General features: G+C 43.7%; 1 long non-coding RNA gene across 1 annotated transcript in view; it reads right to left on the bottom strand.

Moving 5' to 3' along the window:
- The window catches only part of LOC310667210, a 15,936-nt gene extending 6,672 nt beyond the window's left edge, over window positions 1-9,264 (bottom strand). The window contains exon 1 of the long non-coding RNA XR_014506208.1: window positions 6,122-9,264. This is a non-coding gene — a long non-coding RNA (uncharacterized lncRNA). The remainder of the gene's footprint in view (window positions 1-6,121) is intronic.

Here is a 9,264-nt window from a genome sequence, read left to right as displayed (position 1 = left end):
AAGGGGTCAGAAAGCTGAGGCGTTTTGTATCAATCCCTAATATAAGCTGGGATCCACACAGTGCAACAAGTGGAGAAAGAACGCTGCATTAAACTGGAGCTGTGTGTTTTCCTGTGTTTGCTTCTATTATTCCTACTCCTGCTGAAGAGACTAGTAGCTGTTTAAATGGATCGGCTTGTTTCTTCAGCAGTAGGATTTGTGGAAAAATCAGAAAGCAAACTTTGTCCTGTCCGTCCTTTCATTACTCACACGTGTCACTTCCTCGGATTGGGGCAAAGGACTATGGCATCCAGCCCCCTCTACTGGACTAATTGGATTGGGGTGGCCGTTAAATCCCTCCCTAATAAGGAAAGCTTGTCTTGTGGTGATGGTTCAAGGCAGAAAGAGGCTTATTGGAACAGGATTGGCAGTTTGTATGTAAACATTAGGAATTTAACTCAGGTGCATACAAGGATGTGACAGGTAACCAGCAAGAGTTTTACTGCTTTGGAGATCAGCACCCTCTTTTATCACCTTTAGTCATGCCACAGTAACAGCACTGGGCAGCCAAATGTAGACCATATCAGCCCTACTTAATTTTCAGCCTTTAAAAATACAAACCTGTTACATACTGAAATAACACTAGATTCTGATGTTGCCAGGGCCCTCTCAGTGTCAGCTTATGAGGGTGATTGATGATTTGTCATTACCCACAGCATAAACTCTGTTAGGAAAACTGGGGACGTGAACACCAGAAGCCAGGGACTGAGAACATCATTGTTTAATTGGATTCTCGGCCTGAGGCTGAAGCAATAACATTTCCTTGTTCATCATTTCACACACACACACACACACACACACACGTTTCCATTTTACAGATGGAAAGTTGCTGGTGCTTGGAAGATACTTATGGAAAGCTATCCAAGAAACAGCAACAACTAGAGGATTCTGACACTGTATTTCTTTTGAGAAAGTACAGTATTATAGGGCAGTGACCGGAAGATGAAAAGGTCCTGCAAACATGTCCATTTAGGTATCTTGGCTCTGTTTTATCGCTTCTTACATTGCAAAGGTGTTTTGGTGGGGAATGGAGGGAGGGCAAAGCACACTGTCAGTCTTCTGTTCAATTTTTAAGCAGTGGTTTTCAAAAATTTCAACCTTCAGCAACTACTTTTATACCTTCTCATTAGCCACAAAATTCCTGCACATTGCAAAGGATTGTGGGGCATGTACTGTGTGCCCTGCTCAGAGCACTGCCAGGTCCCGTTGAGCTCAACCGTTGCCTCCAGTAAATGGGCAGTTAATTCAATATAACTTGTCTACCAGTACAGATCTCACCAGTGAAGAATCCCCTGATAAATTTCCAATGAGGCCCATGGCTTTTCAGAACACAAGTTTGGGAAAAGCTGGTTTTGAGGGGGCAGGTGAGGAAGAAGTTCCATTGTGCACACAGACAGTGGAGTAGCGTGGGGGGCCCGGGTGCATTTTTTGAGGGGGTGCGACTCTCCCCTCCGCCTTCCTCTATTCCTAATGAGTTATTATAAAACAAGAGACAGATATTCTATATGTGGACCATACTCTCCAACATTTCTCCAATGAAAACAGGGACGTCCCATTCCATAATGATAATTTTACTGTTTATGCCCCACATATCTTACTGGGTTGCCTCAGCCACTCTGGGCAGCTTCCAACATATATAAAAACATAATAAAACATTAAACATTTTAAAAAACTTCCCTATGCAGGATTGCCTTCAGACGGCTCGGGGGTTGGATAACTCCATACCCTGCAACATTTTCCCAATGAAAATAGGGACACCCTAAGGCATGGGTAGGCAAACTAAGGCCCAGGGGCTGGATGCAGTCCAATCGCCTTCTAAATCCGGCCCGCGGATGGTCTAGGAACCAGCAAGTTTTTACATGAGTAGAATGTGTGCTTTTATTTAAAATGCATCTCTGGGTTATTTGTGGGGCTTAGGAATTCATTCTTTTTTCCCTGTTCAAAATATAGTCCGGCCCGCTGCTGAAAAAGTTTGCTGACCCCTGTCCTAAGGAAAAGTGGGACATTCTGGGATAGAATCAGAAACCGGGACAGCTTTTCTAAATCAGGGACGTCCCTGGAAAATAGCAATGCTTGGAGGGTCTGCTGCAATGACTGGCAACAACTCTCCAGGGTTTCAGGACTGGAGACATGCTTTGCTACTGAGCTACAGCTGATCAGAAAATGCTCTGACATAGTAGAACCAAGCTATAGACCAAGCTTGCTCACTCTCTTAAGCATTAATATTTGAAAGCAGCTTTACTAGTTCCTGCTTAACATTATGTGAGTCAGTCTTGAGCTCTTTCTAGATAATAATTTGAATAGCAAACATTACATCCACAAAGCATACGAGTCATGTGGACATATGTCATTCTCTCCATAGTAATCTGAGGCTGCAGGAATGTGATCTTCCTATCACTGATATTGCATGTAAATATCTCCACAAGATCTCAGTACTTCAAGAGTGGAATGAAGGCAGCAGAAAATTCTAAATACATTAAGGTAATCCTGGATACACCAGCCAACAAAAAAAACAGGCTGATGTGTCAGATGACACAATACAACCTCTTAGTTCAGCACTAATCTATGAAAGAATATATATGGCAACATGGAAAATGACAATGTCACTCTTGGTCTGTTCCAGAAAAGGAACAGTATTAGTCTGTTGTGCCAAAAATCAGAATTCTGTGGCACTTTAAAAATTAACCATTTTATTGTAGTTTAAGATTTAGAGAGGGGACGCGGGTGGCACTGTGGGTAAAACCTCAGTGCCTAGGACTTGCCGATTGTATGGTCGGTGGTTCGAATCCCCGCAGCAAGGTGAGCTCCCATCTTTCGGTCCCAGCTCCTGCCCACCTAGCAGTTCGAAAGCACCCCTAAGTGCAAGTAGATAAATAGGGACTGCTTAATAGCGGGAAGGTAAACGGCGTTTCCGTGTGCTGCGCTGGTGCTGGCTCACCAGAGCAGCTTCGTCATGCTGGCCAGGTGACCCGGAAGTGTCTCCGGACAGCGCTGGCTCCCGGCCTCTTGAGTGAGATGGGCGCACAACCCTAGAGTCGGTCAAGACTGGCCTGTACGGGCAGAGATACCTTTACCTTTACCTAAGATTTAGAGACTATTTCACTGGATCCATAATAGAGACAGTAGCACTGTAGAAGAAATGTTAAATACACAAACCAAGCAAAGTTAAACTGCAATGGGAGTATGTCCCATGTCCTACTATAAACACAAACACATATAAACATGCAAAGATTATGCTCTAAGCTCCATGTATTTCTATGGGAGCCAGCTAAGAATGTGCTTAACTCTGCCATTTAAACCAATAGGATCCTAACATGCATAATACTGCCTGGATTCTGATTCAGTTTAACAGAGCAATGAAAATATAATGGCAATATTTGAGGCAAACCCCAACAGTAAGAATAACACTGCACAACCTGCATTTGTCATAATGTCACTGCGAGGATGAAGTACTCTTGTCTATGGGTCTGTGCACCCATCATTGCACTCATTCCCATGGGAATGAAGTGATAAAGGGTTACCTTACAAGTTGGCCCATAACTTCTGAACCAACATTTATGGAAGGGGTGAAGCAAGAAGGGATTAAGACAGAGCTTTCCAAACTGTGTGTCATGACATGTTAGCGTGTCGGTGTGTTGCACAAACACTCCCCGCACTCCTCTTGGGGCTGGAAAGGGCTTAGTTTAACCTTCAGATTGCTAGTAAAACTGAATTACTGCGTCGCCGAATGATGCATGTCTAAAAAGTGTGTCACCAACATGAAAAGTCTGGAAAGCTCTGGATTTAGAAAATGGAGACTCTGGGGATAGAAGACACCTTTCCTGGAGGATACTCCTTGCCCCCATAAAACAGGAAAATGGAGAAAAGGGTAGCTGTAAGGATTAGATTATGCTCATAGTCCAATGGTACACATTGAGTTTCTGTGATTTTACAATGAGATGAAAGCATCAGCTTTAGCTCACCAAGTATGGCTCTGATCACAGCCTCTTGGCAAAGAAGAGAAATAAAGTTTCCAAAGTTGATGTTTCTGTGGGATGGATGGAAGGAAGGAAGGAGAAAGTCACTCCTCCCCCACTGTGAGAGCATCCTCACTTTGAGGTGGCTCAAACGTAACAGGAAGTTTCAACCCAAAGGTCCGCACGCCATCCACAAACCCCATATTGATGGCACTGTCGCTCCCGGCAGCCGCCATCACCCCCGGCTTCACTTTTTGATTAATGCTCTTCCAAACTTTCCCTGGCTCCCTGCGCTCCCACTTTCTGTCACACTTCTCATTATGAATGTATCTTTGCATCGAGGAAAGCGGGAGGAAAAATTGTTCTTTCAGGGTGACAGCTGAGCGAGGGCTATATTATTAAAGGTACCAATCATAGGTGCCCAGCTATCATCTCACGATGAATGCACTTGTCAGGAGAGCGAGGCGGCCGGTGGAGGGGGGTGGGAGAGGAAAGAGGGAGCTGGTGGGACAGCACCGCTCGCTTTCTCTCTCTCCTCTCCCCCCACAACACCCACCGCCACCACCCCCGCTTTTCTTTCTCCTTTAATGTTGGCCACCTCTGCTTGCCTGAACTTGGACCTTCAGCGGCGACAATTTCTCTGGCCTCGACAGCACGATTAATTTCTCCTGCCCTCCGCAGGGCCTGTGAGTGCTGTGGAAGTCCAGCTGGCCTGCTGCTGATAAGATGTACCTTTTGATTTGTTTTGTCTTTGATTGCCTTTTCTGTCACCTACAATGGCTGGCCGCCTAGAGACCTTCACATCGCCTGACTGACGGATCTATTTATCTATGGGCCTCTCCCTGCTTCTCCCGGCTGGTCTCCCCCACCACACGTCCCCCTTTCCAAACCTCCACGTCCCTTCTTCCCTTCTCTCTCTCTGTGTCTCTCTCTCCCCCCCCCCCCACCTTTCTTTCAAACCACCACCTTGTACCACTGAAGTCCCAGCCTAATAGAAGCTGTGAAGGCTCATCCACCATAAAATACATCTGCCATCCTCCTTCTCTCCAAGATAAAAGCCTGTCAGTGTTACTTTCCAATTCCAGGCAGCTTGATTAATGGTGAAAAGCCACGGCAAGATCGACTTCTGGTTTTTACAAGCGCTGTCAGCCGGCCCAGGGTTATGCGAAACACACACTCATACAAAACAAAACAAAATGAGAAAAGGTTGGGTGGGGAGGATGGGAGGTGGGGGGCGGAGGGAGAAGCGGGAGGGGGGAAGAAATGTAACCAAATCATATGAGGTTCAACACTAAATAAAACAGGAGTCTGGAGAGCCATCAACTAGCTGTCACCCGGGTGCAGAAATATGTTCGCTGGCTCATTGTACCAAGGCAAATTATGCCAATAATAAATCATTGTTGAAGGAAGATTGTTGATAATTTTTTTTTGGGGGGGGGGAGGTGGCATTCAGTGAAAGTATTGGGACACCTGCTACTGGGCCCAGCAAGAGCGGGGGCGAGATTATTAGTCTTGTCATTCACGCTTACACCACTATACTGAAGAGATAGATGCAAGAGGCCCGGAATTCAGTACAGAATGAGAGATTGGGGGGTACTATTCAAAATGGTGATCTAAAATAGTAAAATAATGATTACATTCCACACAGGAATGGGCATGGAGGTTTGCGTGTGTCTCCAAAGTGAGGCTTAGAACACTATAGTCTTCAAGTTTTGAAAACTAGGATCTAGTTTTAACCCAAACATGCATTTGGGGACCCATATCTTATTTTTTTGAACCACATATTTGTATGTCTGACCGCTGCTATCACAACCCATCCCAGATCAGACTGCAAGCTAGTAGTGAGTCCCTCTCCACCAGTTGAAGATCAGTGGTTCCCTTCAGATGCTTTGGATTACAAACCCCATCCTGGCTGCTCACTCCTAACTGAAGAGCATTTATGAATCTCAAATAGCAACTGTCCCCAAATTTATCTTTGGGAACCCCCCTCATATTTCCCTATATTTTTGAAACTCTGCTTGGCCTCTGTTTCCTGTTCTTCACTTGCTACTTTCTTCAAAGAGATTTGAAAGGGGGTGAGGGGTTAATAGAATCATAGAGTTGGAAGAGAGCATGCTAATACTTACATTAAGGTTTGCTCTCCTGTATCAGACATGGCTAAACTCCAGATCCAGCCTTCTCCAGAGATCCCATTAGCCCCAGGCAACACAGTCAATGGTCAGGAATTGTGAGACTAGGGAGTCCAACATGGAGGGTCAAAGCTTAACCGCTCCATCTGTATGTTACAAAACATAATTATTAAAATTGAATAACACTTTCTACACTTCACCTGGAACAGGAAAAAGGTGATTTCCTTGCTTACTCCTGAATCCCTTTCTTGTCAATTAAACCTTCAGGCCTTATTCCTCATAACAGTGTTTCAGATGTTAAGTACTGAACAGCTCTGGTTGGTTCACCAGCTACAGCAATTCCTTGAATGAAAGCTTGTTTTCAGTGATCCATGATCTAATAATCTCCTGGATAGATGACTGCAGTGCCTTTTACACAGGGCTATCTTTGAAGACAGTCCAAAAGTTACCAGTGATATAGAATACCACTGCCAGATTAATTTATGGTGTAACAAGGAGCTGGTGGCATTGTGGTCTAAACCACTGAGCCCCTTGGGCTTTCTGATCAGAAAGTTGGTGGTTTGAATCAGTACAACGGTGAGCTCCCATTGCTTCTGCCAACCTAGCAGTTCAAAAGCACACCAGTGGCAGTAGATAAATAGATAGCACTGCAGAAGGAAAGTAAATGGTGTTTCCATGTGTTCTGGTTTCTATCACGGTGTCCCATTGCACCAGTTTCATCATGCTGGCCACATGACTCAGAAAGCTGTCTGTGGACAAATGCTGGCTTCCTCGGCCTGAAAGTGAGATGAGTACTGCACTCCATAGTCGCCTTTGACTGGACTTAACTGTCCAGGGGTTCTTTACCTTTACCTTTTATGGTGTAACAAGAGAATATCCTATTATCTCCTTTCCTTAAGCCACACCACTGGCTATTTGTGAGTTACTGGGACCAATTCAAAACATCAGTACTAGCAGCAGATAATATAACCTTACATGACTTGGGAAACAAGTACCTGGCATTTTCATCAATACATTGAGACCTCTTGAAATTTGTAAGCTGTGGAACAGATTCTATTCATAGGACCGAAAACAGGGCACTCTAAGTGGCAGCACCCTAGCTATGGAATTCCCTCCCAAGGGATCCCCCTCTTTAGCTGCATTCAGCAAGCATGTAGATTTATTGTTAATCCAGGCCAAAGAGTTTTATGAAGTTCTTATAAAGCTGATGTTAACTGTTGACTGGAATATGTTACAGTATTGTTTTAAACCACTTTAATGTAAATTTACTATTGTGAGCCACCCTAGGCCCCCTTTGGGAAGGAAGGATGAGTTATAAAATTGAACTAATAAATATGTAACTACATAATTAAATATTCCATAGTGAATAGAGATGCAAACAATTAAACTTTTCTGCAATTTCCTATGCCTCCTTTGCTAAACCTTTAACATCTTTGGCATTTAACCAATTCCCTGGCTAATTTCCTGCTTCTGTATTTAAATAAATTTGATGTTCTCAGCAATATACTCCTCAAATTATCTTTCATTGGGGGTTGGGGAATTTATTTTGCCAGCATTTGAAGATTGCATCCCGGTTTGGTGAATTGTTCATCCAACACAATATATGCCCAGGTTACAGGAGAACAGGTGAGCAGTCAGCTAGCTGGATTAATGTTGGCCTACAGTTTGAATTCATGCCATAGGCATTTTGAGCAATTCACAGTATCTGGCAGCATATCAATGCCCAACAGGGCTAACCACAAAAGACACATGGAAACTGACAAATAGTGCTGTGGATCCACACTGAATTTCAGCTACTGGTGCAATGAACAGGTGTCAAATATGAAGATTCAGTGTTCTTTCCAGGTCCCTCATGGGTCTCCCCATATGGCCCATGATGCTGCTTCTACACAAAATCCTACATCATCTCCAGGAATCTGGTGCTCTTAGAACTGACTTCCCAGTGGTAGCTACTGATACAGTCCTCCCATCCCTTCCATATTAGCACTTCAGAAAAACAGGGAATGGGAAAAATGCTACAATTACCGTATTTTATTTTTTCCATCTATAAGACGCCCCCATGTATAAGACAGGGGACTCTGATTTAAGAAAATGGGGGGAGATCTATCTGTGTATAAGACGCCCCCAAATTTTGGACATTATTTTTTAGGGGGGTAAACTAGTCTTATACACGGAAAAATACGGTAAGCCAGTCATTGGTGGCAAAGTTGAAATTAAAGTTGAATTGACTTTTTTGTGATAAATTAAGCTTGCATCCCACTCTCAAATTGCACCATCTACTAGTTGAGGAACTTTACTACCCTAGTTTGGCACCTTCTGGCAATGCTCCTCAGTAATTAAATAAAAGGAAGAATTGACTTATCTATTAAAAAAAAAGAAAAAAGATTCCACCTTCCATCCAAGTTGATGTTGCAAGGCCTCTTAACTACAATATAACAACCAAACTATATTAAAACAGGATCAAACAATGCAGTCACAGCATGAACAGTAGTAGAAATCACAGGGCTGAATGAGGACATAAAAAGGAACAGTTTATTTCCCACCATCTGAAATGCCCCCCAAAATAGCAGGGTCTAACTTGTCATCTGAACCCCATTAGTGAGGGAGTCATGTGAGCCTCCTTTGGAAGGAGGTAATTACACATTGGTGTAATTTGGAAACGTGGGTGAAATTGCACTAACTGCTGGGTCTGGAAGGTGGAATTTTTTTAAATAGATAAGTCAATTCTTCCCCTTTTTTTTAATTACTCAGGAGCATTGCCAGAAGTTGCCTTATCCCCACATCTGAATTCTGTTCAGGGAAGAATGCCAGCTGTGGTGGGCTATTAGAAACAGCTCAAGGCTACAGGCCTCTGGCATTATCTATCCACCCTCACTTTCTCGAAAAGAATGTGTGTGCATGCTTATAAAGCCAAGACTGCATTCATCAAGCACTTAGAAGTTGAGGAGTTTGGATTAAGTGAGTGGATCTATATCTGGATGTCTAGAGTTCAACCTCTAACACCAGAGAATCATACTTAGTAATAGTTCATGATGCACCAGTATCTCTTCAGCATATGTGTATAGTGTGTTTGACCTGTACTGTGTCTTGAGACAATAAACACCTTACACCGAACTGTACGGGCAAGGAGTCTTCGTAAC

The sequence above is a fragment of the Podarcis tiliguerta genome (assembly GCF_965153285.1).
Source record: "Podarcis tiliguerta genome assembly, chromosome: 2".
NCBI lineage: Eukaryota > Metazoa > Chordata > Lepidosauria > Squamata > Lacertidae > Podarcis > Podarcis tiliguerta.
This window is presented reverse-complemented; position numbering and strand designations above follow the sequence as displayed.